Raw genomic sequence first — 14,247 nt, 5'->3', positions numbered from 1 at the left:
CCAATGCTTTCGATTCCAATGGGTGTTGCTGATGATGTAGTAGAAGTCCAATGGTTACAATCTTTGGGGATGATAGCTTTTAATTTTTAAGATTTTTTCTTGAATTTTTTTGGGAAGGAAAGCAAGTTGAATTAAGGGGTGTCACAGGGAAACAAGGAAAGATAATCAACTCTAATGGAATGGAAAATATTCTAAAGAAAGAAAAATGGGGCGTAATTGTACAATTATGCTCACTAGATGTTCAAACATCGAAATCGTCTATTTATATAGATCTCCAAAAAGTATTGGACAATCATTCTAAGGTATTTGTAACTCCCAAAGGTATCCCACCTATTTGTGATCATGATCATGCTATTCTTTTGATTCCAGGAAGTGTTCCTACAAACATCATGCCTTACAAATATCCCTATGCCCGAAAGAGTGAAAATGAATGTATGGTTTCATAAATACTAAAAGGTGGTATAGTTGATGCACAAGAAGGATGGAACATGGTGTATGTGTTCAGATTATATGGAGCTCAAAAGGATCACTATTAAAGATAGATTTCCCATTCTTGTCATTGATGAATTGTTGGATGAATTACATGGGGAAATTTACTTCACCAAGTTGGATCCTCATTTAGGATATTATCAAATTAGAATGAAGGCTAAAGACATTCCGAAAAAAACATTCAAAACTCATGAGGGTCATTATGATTTTTTGGTCATGCCTTTTGGCCTTACTAATGCACCTTCCACATTTCAAGGTTTGATGAATTCCATTTTCAAACCCTTCCTTAGAAATTTTGTGTTAGTATTTTTTGATGATATACTAATGTACAACAAGTCTTGGAAGGATCATGTTCAACATGTTGACATGGTGAACAAACTATCAAAGGAGAAATAATTATATGAAAAAACCTCCAAATGTTTCTTTGGAGTACATGAGGTGGAATATTTGGGTCATATTGTATCTCATGAGGGTGTTAAGGTAAACCCTAAAAAAATTAAATCCATTAAGGAATGGAAAATTCCCACAACCATAAAGCATTTTAAAATATTTCTCGGGTTGACAGGGTATTATCCCAAGTTTGTTAAGAATTATGTGAGAATATTAGCACCTTTAACAATATAACTAAGGCCTCTGAACATCTTAAAGAGGTAATGCGCCAAGCATTGGTCTTAGCTATGCCAGACTTCAAAAAAACCTTTATTGTGGAATGTGATGCCTCAAGAAATGGAATTGGTGTTGTTTTAATGCAAGAAGGAAGTCCCATTGCTTTTGAAATTCATTCAATCAAACGAAAGTATTTACACAAACCTATTTATGAGAAGGAAATTTTAGCAATACTCCATGCACTAAAGCAATGATGACAATACCTAATGGAAAGACACTTCAAGGTAAAAACAGATCATGATAGTCTTCAGAAGAGAAACAAAAATGGGTCACAAATATGTTGGGTTATTACTTTGAAATCATCTACAATAAGGGAAGCAAAATGTTTTTGTAGATGCACTCTTAAGAAAGGATGAAGATGTGAAAGATTGCTTTGTGCCATTTCTATTATCCAACTTGATTAGATAATGAAACAAGGGATGAATGGAATAATGATGAATAAATGTGGACACTCATTCAAAATTTACAACAAGATACCAATATATCCGACACATTTAACTGGAAAAATGATTCATTATGATACCTCCCCTTTAGGAGGGCACTCAATATTTTAAAAAACTTACCACAGGGTTAGGAAGGAATTTTTTTGGGATGGCCTTAAATATGATATTCAAAAGTTTGTGGAAGAATGTTTGGTTTGCCAAGAAAAAAAAGTTGAGACAATTAAGACCCTGGGTCTGTTACAACCTTTAGCCATTCCAAGTTAGCATTGGGAGGAGGTCTCAATGGATTTTATAATAGGTTTACACAAGTCTTAAGGAAAGAGTGTCAACATGGTGGTACCCAATAGACTGACCAATTATGCACATTTTTGTGCATTTTCTAGGTCTTTTAAAGCTAGTATAATTGATACTACATTTATGGAAACAATTCAAAATCTACATTGAAAGCCAAAGATTATTGTAAGTGACATAGATCCCATTTTCACTGAAAATTTTTGGACATAATTATTTTCTTGTCTTGGTACTCAACTAGCTCATATCTCATCTTATCATCCTCAATATGATGAGAAAAATGAGATAGTGAACACATGTTTGGAAGGATATATTTTTTGTTTTTTATATGATAATCAAACACAATGGGTCAAGTGGTTACATCTAGCTGAATGATGGTATAACACTTCCTTCCATATTGTAGTGAAAATGACCCCATTTATGGCACTTTATGGATATCATCCACCATCCATCATATAATTTTTAAGAGAAAATTATAAAGTTCAAGAAGTGGAAGATCACATCGAGCATCAACAACAAGTTCTCTAACTCTTATAGGATAACCTTACTCTAGCGCAGAATCAAATGAAACAACAGGCAAATCAACATCACAGTGAAAGAATTTTTGATGTAGGCAACTAGGTATTGTTACAGCTACAACCATACAAAAAAATGCCCCTAAAGAAAGCTAAGAAGGATGATAAATTATCAACCAAGTACTATGATCCTTACAAGGTTTTGAAAAATATTGGTACTATGGCATATAAATTAGAGTTTCCTACATCTTCTTGAGTGCACCCATTTTTCCATCTTTCATTCTTAAATAATAAGCCCCCATTTCATACAATTTTTCCTAAAGTTGAAAAATAAGGAAAATCATATTTGAGCTTGAAGCGGTCATGGAAACAAGGACCCGATAACTATGGAATTGATTAATTTCAAAGTATCTCATTAAGTGGAAGAACTTATCCGCTCAATATTCCACATGGGAGGATGCAAATTTTATACAGAAGCATCCAGAACTACTTAATCATTGAGGAAAACACTTTTTTGAAGGAGAGGGGCATGTTAGGTCCCTATGATACTAGTGTATCCCGCTTATTGTTATTGTTAGTGTAGCCCCCTATTGTTATTATTGTGCCCCATAAAAGCCCACTATTTTTATTGTTGAGCCCTTACATTATTATTGTTATCTAGGCTCTGATTATATTATGACCCCTTAGACTCTTATATATACCAAGGAGGTATTATCAGTTGTATTATCCAATAATTGTTCATTTTTGTAATGTAAATGAGGTTTCCCAGTGGAAGAGGATAACTTTTAAGTCGTTGATCTATCTTCTCTTCTGTTTTGTGAGTTGGTTGCATAACATATGTTCATATAATTTCACAATAGAAGATTATGATAAGAATATCAAAAATGAGCGTTGATCTATGCAAGAAACAAGTACAAAAATAAGCACTTAAGGCTAAGAAGATAATTAAGTATTTGAATGAAAAAATTCAATAGAATTAAGGGTGGGAGTCATAATATTTTGGACCAGGTGCACCTAGTGATGACGTAATTTAACATGTGAAAGCTCAAAAACTTAGGTGAAGATCATGACCACATGATGGGAGCTATACCCAAGTGTTCATTCCATGCATGGTAATCTTATTTGAAGTGAAAGAAAGTGGCTGGACATATTTTTGAATCAAATTTTTGTTGCAGAAGAGAGAATGTGAGTTTTCAAATTAAACCATGGAATTATGAGGCATTGAACACTAATGAGGCTAATGATGAGGTAAGAAGATAAAATAAGATGAGACTAGCAGGGATATGAGGTAGCATGTGTGAACCATTGTATCGAGTTGATCAGAAGGAAGATTCTAAACCAAGTTTGTGAAAAATTAGAGTGATTCATATAAGAAAACCATAATGGAGGATTCAAGGTCACAAGTAGCCATGATGAAGGAGCGAGAAGTGTGAAATGTTATAAAATACCACCTAAGGGATGATTGAGGAAAGAAATAAGTGGTGAAAGGATGTCTTTGAGTAATAAAGGATTAGAGGAGACAAGGTTAGTTTAATTTGGAATCAAGAGAAGGAGAGCAAGAGTAGTGCCAAACTAAAGTGGTATGAGGAAGCTCACAAAGGGACCCGAAGAAGAATTGAAAAAGATGGAGGAAATGATGAGAGAAGGGGCCTCAGGGAGTGGCCATGGTAAGGTGACACAATTATGGAAGAAGAGATTGTGTAAGAAAATATGGAAGTGACATATATAGAAAAAGAGATTTCATCTAGGCTAGGTGGTTAAGTTGTGATGGGTGGCCAAGACCAGGGAGGTCTCCCTCCACTCATAGAGATGGTTCTCATGTCATGCTACAATCTCACTAGTAATTCTAGCCTGACAACCCTTAAAGGTAGGCCTTGTGAGTCCATATGGCAGAGTGGTGTTGGGAAAGTTCCCAATATGGTAGCTATAATAGTAATATGACATTCTTCCCCTGTGCATGATGGTAGGAAAGGGGGACCTTACCCCTAATTGTTACTTTAAATCAGGAAAAATCCCTGTTTTGGTGGGCAGAAGGAGCTGGAATTACTTTGAGGAAATAGGATGGCTGGTTGAAAACATTTGAGCCACTCCACCCCACTAACCCTAAGAGTATCTTGAATAAAGCATGAAGACCAAATCCTTTCCACTACCCTATAAATGAGGGATTAGGTACAATAGGGAGAAGAGAGAAATGGTTAGCGATAGGCATGGGACCTAGACCTGGAGAAATATTGGTGGTCAAGTTTCTCTTTTTGAGAGCATCAATGTGGGGAGGAGGGATGTGGCTAACCCATCTTAGCCTGTTCAAAGAGATCTAAGGTAAATGGGTTCCCTGTTTACCCCTGCACCTGCTGCACAAGGAGAAAGAAGAAAACCTTAGTAAGAACAAAGGTTCCAGATCCATGGGGATAAAAGGATTAAGTGACTCGAGGATGAGCCATTTTTTGTGTTGTGGTGTAAAAATGCCATACTGGGCCTTAGCCTTGTCGTATAACAACACCCTAATGGGATTCAATTCTTGGGTATGACAACAACCTCTTTGTGCCTTCTTAACTAGGATATGAGAAAATATTATGACAAATATGAAGGAAATATTCTGAGCCCTATGACATAGATATCATGACAGACCTATGACAAAGATATCATGACAAACCTATGACAAATATATCATGAAAAACCTATGATTGTTCTACTACATTGTTATTGCTAATGTTCTCTCTGCATAATTTCTTATGATGATATGGGGTGAATGCAATGTGAAAATGTTGAAAATGTTTTAAAATGCAATTATCTACAACAAAGACTTCTAGCCCTAAGAAAATTAACACTGTTAGTACTCTACTGGTTAATGGTCAATGATGAATATTCTTGAGTAAATGTTAAAAAGTGTAATAAATTGTATGATTGTCAAATCTAATCCATAAAATTAAACATCTAAGCAGGGAGAGAGGCAGAATTATAGGTCACCTATGGATGGTAATGAACCTATTTTCTTAGTTGAAAATATGGATAGGTTTTTAATTTTAGTTTTTTGTTTGTATTTATATTTTAAAATGATTTTTGAGTTGATTGGTCTTCTGAAATACTCAAAAATAATTTGTCCCTCCAATCCTCTTGTTTTTTTTTCTTTTTCTAGTGTGGTGGTACTCTTAGTTATGGCAATACTTGGATTCTTGGATTTTGGAAATTCCTATATACAATCATGCCATGGCTATCTATCCTCCTCCTAGAGGGTGTTATAGTGACAAGATGCATGAGATAAGGAAGGAGATGAGACACCTAGCCAATCAATTGGAAGGCCTGCATAAGGCCATGGTCTACATTAGTACCCAGATGGAATCCCAAATGAAGAAGAATGAAGAGATGGAATTAGGGTAAATAATTCAAGGACCCTAGTTATTTAATGCAAGGTATGGTGGGTAACATTCCATCGATATGGTGAGAAACATTCCACCCATATATTACCCTAGGAGGATGCCATTTATATTATCATGTTCCAACCATCTTCCAACCAATTTTACAATTAGAATGTACAACATTTTTCATTGGCTAAATATGGAAAACAAGGGTATGTTTCCTCTACTCTATGTTGCAAAAAAAATATGTATAAAAATTATGACAACATCATCAATGTGTTATGATTTACAAATTAGAAGTCTCTTCCTATTTATACATGACCTAAGAGACCTTTGAAATATGTGGGGAACATTCCTTCTCACACAGCATGAAGTACATACTCAGTAAATTTGGGTGGACAATAACTCATTCTCATTAAATTTATGTTGTGCATGAATACTCCATATTGTATTGATTTTGTAGGGTAAAAGGTAGGGATTGTGTCCGCAAATAAATGCACACTAGGAATAGTAATCACTAATTGAATAGCATACAATTTGAATCAATCAGATTGGCCAAGAATTGAAGCTTGGGAATGCATTTTAGTGAAGCAAGACAATTTTGGCCTGCTTCACAAACATGCGTGCTCAACCTTCATTTCAAGGTCAAATTGAATGATTCAACTTCGAGAGAATTTTTTTACTCATAAGTAACATTAATACAATTAAATATTTTTAACTTTTCTCATATATATTTCTATTGTTCAAGAATCCTCCAAATTGAATGGATTTCATAAGGTAAAAGCAAAGTTTATGTGCCTTAAATAAATGCACACCAAGACTTATAATTAAGTGATATAATGATCATTCCATCCTATGGTTTTGTGAAATTGTACCTCAGTCTTGTGGTATAACAATTACCTATTAAGCCTTAGTCTTGTGGTGTAAAAATTCTCTAATGGGCCTCAACCTTGTGGTGTAACAACACCCTTATAATGGGCCTCAGTCTTGTGGTGTAAAAATGCCCTAATGGGACTCAATTCCTGGGTATGGAAATGACCTCCTTGGGCCTTCTTATCTATGATAACACCACAATTCCCTAATGGGCCTCACTCTTGTGGTATAACAATGCCCTAATGGGATTTATTCTTGTGGTTTAATAATGCCCCAATGGGCCTTAGTCTTGTGGTGTAACAACACCCTAATGGGCCTTAGTATTGTGGTGTAACAATGCTTTAATGCACCTTAGTTCTTGGGTTTGGAAGAGGCCTCCTTGGGCCTGTCAGGTTCCCAATTTGCTCTGTTTTTGTCCCTATCACATCCTATTTTGACTCCCTTGTTCCACCAATTCTATTCCTTTTATCTTGCACTTCCTCATCATTTTCACACAATAATGGAGGATTGGGTTTAATGTGTATTTTGTTTAAAAGTAAGAAGGTAAAACCTTATTTTAATCAATTTCCTTCATTTATTTATGTTTTCCAAGGTTTGTGTGTATTATAAGTCACTGATATAAGATTATGCAATTCTTGCACTACTTATATAGATCTTGCACCAAAAGAGGAACACACAGATTTTGTGGTCAATGAGACGGGTCATGAGGGCTAGTGATCGATTAGTTGGCGCATATGTGTCAGAGACTTTTGTGGAGCTAGGTTCAAGTTAGAACGTACTTTCTATCACTATGTTTAAGCTATTGGCCAAAAGAAAATGAAATTCTCTTCATTTCTCCAATGTATGCAAACTCCTTGCTTAAGATCGAGATTGCACTAGATTCTCTAGTAGTTACAAGTTGTTAAGATCTACACTATTTTTCTCTATAATGGATTGGCCTTTTACAACTATAATGTATTGTAAATTTTATAAAAACTAGGCTGTGGCTTTGTGCCAAAGGAGTGATACCCTAGTAACTAGATTTTGTTGGTTTAACACGTGGTGTATCTCCTTCAATCACTTGGATCTAAGAACGTAGTCATGTATTAAAGGACTGAGTTATGTATCTAATATAAATGCCTTGATTCCAAGTTATTTCTAATACTTTTTGTGTATTTTATGGTTATTTTCATATTTTGATCTAATTCTTTCATTGAGGGTGCAAGCTGGTTTGTTAGGGCCCAACCATTGCAACTTGTCACCACTCCTGTACATTAGTTTGAGGGTTGGTTGTTGATTTATTAAGGTGTGAGTTTGTTTCTTCTGTTAATGTGTGTTGACTGCTTAGATTTTCTTTCAAACTTAATAGGTTTGTGTGTGCAATCTATACCTTATCTCCTTTACGATTTATATATCTTAGTAGTATATTCTTTGGTTGTATCGAGATCTAAAAGTGGCGTGGAAATTTGTGTGGTGAATACTACTAGAGAATGTGATCTATATTCTCTTAGGTATAAACATTAAGTATAATTGTGATTGTAAATCTTTACATGCTCTAAGAACATTCTTTTTAGTAATACTTTATTACAAGTTTTAATTGCTGGTTTGCAATAGTTCAACAAGGTATTAATACAAATCAATGTTAAAATGTATATATTGGATCTACATATTTTGATACAAGAGCTGGAGATCCATTTAGATCTGAAACTCTTTGTCATCTTATAAAGTATAATGAACTCTTAATATTTGAACATTTCTGTCACTTATATCCAAACTCTAATACGAGATCTTGACCATTGGTTGATGGTGAATTGATTTAATAAGTTATTGAGGTCTGATGAGATATGCATAGTTGATTCAAATCTATTTGAAGATTGTAGATCCAAGTTACATATTTACAAGACCATTCAAAACCCTAATGCAACTCTGTTATCATTGAAGTTATTTTTGTATTAACAGTAAATAGAGGTTGTAGGTTTAATTCGTGGTTTTTTTTCTCAAAGGCATGTATGTTTGTGGTCATTATATTTGGTCTACAAAGTTGATGATTTAAAATATTTAAGAGTTGTGATCCACATTCGTTACATACACATGGAATTTATGCTAAGTATCAAATTCTAAGGAGGGCCACTGTGTGATAGAAGCCTTATTGTTTAAATTAGATATTCAAAGTTGCTTTAACAAGGTTGCCAATAGTTTGATTTTCATTTTTATCACTGTGCACCTATTTCAAGAATTGATCTATATCTTAATTCCTGTTTGAAGAGTGGTGAGCTATATCTTTATGGTTTCTTCCTGTAGCTTCTCAGAGTACTTTGATTGTAGGGTTTTAGTTTGCATTTTTGAATTGTAGAGTGCTTCATTCTTAGTGTCATTCCTGCACTAGGTTGGTTAACACATTATTTCGAGGTGTGGAATTTGTTTGAAGAAGTGAGACATAAGTTGAATGCATGCGAGTTCATTGATAATAAAATATGTGGAAATGATATTAAAATATATTAGTTAACATATATATTCAAATAATTACACATTATTATTATTATTTCCTTTCAATTACTTTATCTTTATGTAATGGTTTTATACAATTATGCTACTTAATATTCACATTAAAATATTTTATTTATGATTGAGAAAAATATTGTTTTTGTGATTACATTAAAAAAATATGTCAACTCTATATTAACATAGAGCCAATTATGGATCTCATTTATATTGGATTGTAATATCAACAATCAAAAATACTTTTAAATTAAAGCTAACTATTGTAATATCCCCTAGTAAACCTCATGTAAAAATATATACAATTAATTTTTTAAAGGGAATTTACTAGCATGCAACATTTTCAATCACTTATTCCATATTCCTTTACTGTCCATTAGATAAAATCATTGCCATTATATAGAGTAACTTTAGAAATGGGATAAAAAATTACATGACCTAATGTCCATTTATGCAACATATTAACATGAAGCTCCCTGTTGTAACCTTACATCATTTTCATCATTCATTAATTAGGCTAATTAATCACATACTTGATGATGTAAGTGTCAACGTTGTGCATGGAAGAAACATCATTAGAATAGAAAAATAGTAAAACACATCAATGGACACTGTTATACGTTGGAAACCCTGAAGGGAAAAAACAAAAAAGTTTATTTTATTAAATTTTTTGTGTGGGTGTTCACCCCTCACTCAATGGATGCAAGTGAGTCCATCCCTTGACCAATGTTGAAAATATTACAAAGAAGTATCATCTTAAATCCAACATAACTAGCTAGAAGCTATTACATAAATCATAATATACTTTACCCCACAATTCCTCGAGTACTATATCTTTGTGGCCTGTTGTTCCCTACAGTAGATTGTACTACGTTTGAAAAATCCCTTAGTCTGCATGGACCATTAGTTAATCACTTGCCATAATATTAAATATAATCAACCTTTCACATAAGTCATAATATTTTCCTGCAATTACTACCATTTGCAAACTCTGACATCATGATTATATAAACCATTTTTCAAACTTAATAAATATTTACTAGTTATTCTTCAAACCTCTTTTCATGTACATAAATAAAGTGTATACAAAGTATCGAGACATGCCCTCTTTTATTAACACTGCATATGCATTAATTAAAAGAACATAACCACCAAAAAATGTCTATTTATCTATGCATGTGTATGACTATGACATATGTCTATTCACCTAAATCTCACATGCATAAAGTGAAATGCATAAACATTACCAAATCATGCTCATCTATCTACACTTCACATGCATGAAAATACTCTAAATTTAGACTCATGATGGTTATCACTTATAACTTTACATAAAAGAGGAAAATATTTCCAAAGATAATCACCACAAATAGCATTATTTATTCATAGAATGACACACTCTTTCCCAAAAGAAATACCACCGCAACAACCCATATTGTTTTAAAAATGAAACTAGCACATTAGCTATTACCTTTGTGCATGCAGATACTCATTCTTCCAGGAACTAACAAAATAAACACCTAATTATTTTCAAGAAATTATCATAGTTACTTATCTTTTCAGTGCAACTTATTCTATAAACACAAACTTTAACATAGTGACTCCTTTCCATCGTAGTTTGTCGAAGTCTATAATGGTGTCTCCATAAAATCCACGTCCTTAACCATGGAGTAATAATTGTAAATGAAACCTCATCAAAAATTTCTCCGACTACAAAATATCGCTATCACAATGACAAATGTTAACCTCGCATATGTTGACTTGCTCTTACAATAGGTTCCCATCGTAGGTCTATGCTTATTAATTCTCTTCTTGCCACATCTGACCTATGATAACTCAGTTCTATAACTCCCATTTCATTCTAGAGAGGCATGCCATTGGGTTATTTGTATGGTTCAACACCCTCAACGATATTTTCATTGACTCTCTGGAGTCATAGGGTGACAATTTTTCCCCGCCATCACCTGAGTACATTCCACACATATCAATGCATCTAAATTGTCTCATGAAAGAGACCTAAATAGTAAGGGAACAACTGCAATAATATATGGTGATATAAGAAGGTGATTACTAATTTCTTAGCTTTGTCATCTACTCTTTGGAAATATGAAAAAAAATGCATAATAAATAGAAGATGGAAGGAGGAGAATAATACTGGTATTGAGAGCTTTTGATGTTGTCCATCTTCCATCGACCTCTCATCATAATGAGAGACCCACATCTGCAAATTATATTTATGAAACTTGAAGCTCGTGGGTGTTTATATGAGTTGGCTTCAATGACATATGTAAATTTGTGATTGCCCCCTTTACTTCCTCTTCTCCCTTCTTTCCAACTGAAAAGTACATTGAAATAAATTTGGTAAGTGGTCAAAGTGACACCCTTCCTCCCATGCTATGGGACTTGTAATCAAATGCTTCCATGAGTAGTACGATTACCCAACAATTCCATAACTGTTTCTTGGAGGTAACCTAATGGATTTTGCAACACATATAAACAAATAATATTTCCCATATAAAAATGAGATTCCTTTATTTTGGTTGGTAGTGGAATCATCCACGTATTCCTTTGTAATATTTCCACAATATGTAAATACAGATAGGGATATTACATACTCCCCCCATAAAGGCAATCCTATCCTTGGTGTTCATCATTAACTTTTATTGATGACATCTTTCTCAAAACAAACAAAAGGAAATCCCTCCCCTATAAAATGAAGGATTTTATGTTTAAGAAATGTCAATAAGTAAAACCACTAATGTTTATCAATAATCATAAAAATTTACAACTACAAAAATATTCCATTTTTGAGTTCAGCCAATTAGCCATTGTTCAAATTTACAACAAATAAAAGCAAAGTCTCTATACAACCTTATTGTTACTTTCCAGTTACTCTTGGAAATCATGGTCACTTCATGCAATACTTTCAATTATAGGTGGTTTATTAGTTGAGGCAAGAACTCTAGGAGTGGTTTAACAACCCATCGACAAGCACATTGGGTGGTTTAACAACTTCCATGGAAAACACCTTGGAGCGTATGACCAAGAAATCCAACATAATCACATTAATCACAAAGTTTTCAATCAAATTATATTCATAATATCATCGTACTTCTACAAGTACTCAAAGAAAACCTAGCTCTCTAATCATTGAAATGATCAAAGTAATCATAACTACACCAAGTGCATAATGTCTTAGCCCCTTCTAAATACATCCATAAGACTTGTAATACGATAGAGGGACTACACTTCTAGTAGTTCCTTCCCGAGCACTAGGCCCTTTTTCTGTTAGAACGTATAAAACATTCTTACACAAACATACAAATAAATCATTTTAACACATCACTTATTTGATTAGTTAATGTTTTCTAATAGGAAAACCATAATGGCAAAAAGAATGCTCATCCCAACCAATGAAAGCTGGTTTCCACAACTAGATTAAGCCAATTTCACATCCAAGACATTTCCCTAACATTGACCTCAATTTGTCCAACATATGATTCCTCTTGGAAGCATCTCTCTTTTTCCTTCAACAACGTCATGTCTTAAGGAATTTAGATCTCAACAACTCACTCTTTTGGGCCTCCTCCAACGGGCTCCAAAATCAACAAGGTTACCTTGGGATTTTCCCCTCTCACCATCTTGGTCAAACTTTTTCCCTTACTGTGATCATCTATATATAGGGAGAGGAAATACGGGTAGGTGACTGCCTCTTCCCATGGCCCTCCCTAGGTGATATGATTGTGCATATTAGATTATTGTGCTAAGGTCCTCCTCGGATTAGAAACAAAATTCTTTCATTGTGCTTAAGGATTCACAAATTTTTGCAATTGAAATGATGAGTTTTTATCTTAATTTTATGAGAAATTTAACATCAATAAGAGACTGAACAACTACATAAACATGTACAAAACATCATCAAAAACACATTACGATAGGAACATGATAAAGGAGTTCACCCCTCCTGGGCTATGTCTCCTTGGTCTAGCTTCCAATGGATTGGGCCTCTCTATTATGCTCAAAAGTGTAAAAAGATGTGTTTACAATGCTCAAATGCTTCTTAAACGTGCTCCAATGAGTCCAACGTCCTAAACAATGGTTCCCTAACCTCTTTCTCCTCCTTCTTTAGTTAAAAACTACCTTATTTATGAATTCTTCCATTCTTTCCACAATTTCCTCCTCAAAATCTGGCTAACTGCGAGTTAAATTCATTATCTGGAGTTAATTATGGAAGTTCCGCTGAAATTGGCAGTCCCGCCAACGAACCTATCTATCTCATGGTTAAGGATGAGTGGTCACATGCAAGGTGGTTAGGTTTGGCGGTTAAGGCGATGGTTTTGACTTGTGGTGGTAAGGTGGCATTCACATGTCGTGGTTAGGGAGGCTGGCTTTCAGGACTAGCTGTTGGCAGTACGGATACCGTGGCGACAACATAACTGCTACGGGCTGTGGACAAGGTGGTCACGTGGGAGGGCTACCGGTAGTTACACTGGTGGTCTCCCCCCCAACTTGGCGGTCAATTCATAATAATATAAACCCACTTGCATTGGTAGTTAAAAACCATCATGCAGGCAGAATGGTAGGCCTTAGCACTGTGAAACGAGAGGTCGCGGGATTGAGCCCGACCTCCAAACTGTCTTTCCAACCAATATTTTAGTCGACCATTAGGAGGACACGTGGAGGCCATAAACTATTGACGCTAATAGTTCCATCACAAATCGCAATTTGCTGGAGGAGGGATGTTTCTCCATAACGGGCCACTGTGTTGTGCGATATCACAATCACAACCTGACTCTACCGGGGATGATTCTGTAAATGAACTTGATCCATGCGATGTGTGATTGCGATTTATCACATCACACTCCAGCTTCGCTCTAGGGCCAATTCTTTACTGCTGACCTGCCTGTGATTTGCGATTGAGATATTGCAAATCACAACCCTGTAGTGCTGGGGACTTCTTCCTTCTGTGATTTGTGAAATGCAGGGCCAAGGGAAGCCTACCACTTGGCTCTTCTCCATTCGTTGAAGATTCCTGCCACAACATATTCTCCTGCCATATGTACAAGTCAAACCTGAACTTTGACTTTCTCTAACCTCTTCATATGAGCTCAGATTCTAGTACCATTCGCACTATTG

The 14,247-nt window shown here is 34.8% G+C and overlaps 1 pseudogene; it reads left to right on the top strand.

The window, feature by feature from the left end:
• Positions 1-13,477: 13,477 nt before the first annotated feature.
• Positions 13,478-14,247, top strand: part of LOC149149656 (actin-depolymerizing factor 8 pseudogene) — a 75,966-nt pseudogene continuing 75,196 nt past the window's right edge.

The sequence above is a fragment of the Pinus tabuliformis genome, chromosome 9 (assembly GCF_031772625.1).
Source record: "Pinus tabuliformis cultivar Carrire ecotype Pingquan chromosome 9, CPIR1, whole genome shotgun sequence".
NCBI classification, from domain to species: domain Eukaryota; kingdom Viridiplantae; phylum Streptophyta; class Pinopsida; order Pinales; family Pinaceae; genus Pinus; species Pinus tabuliformis.
This window is presented reverse-complemented; position numbering and strand designations above follow the sequence as displayed.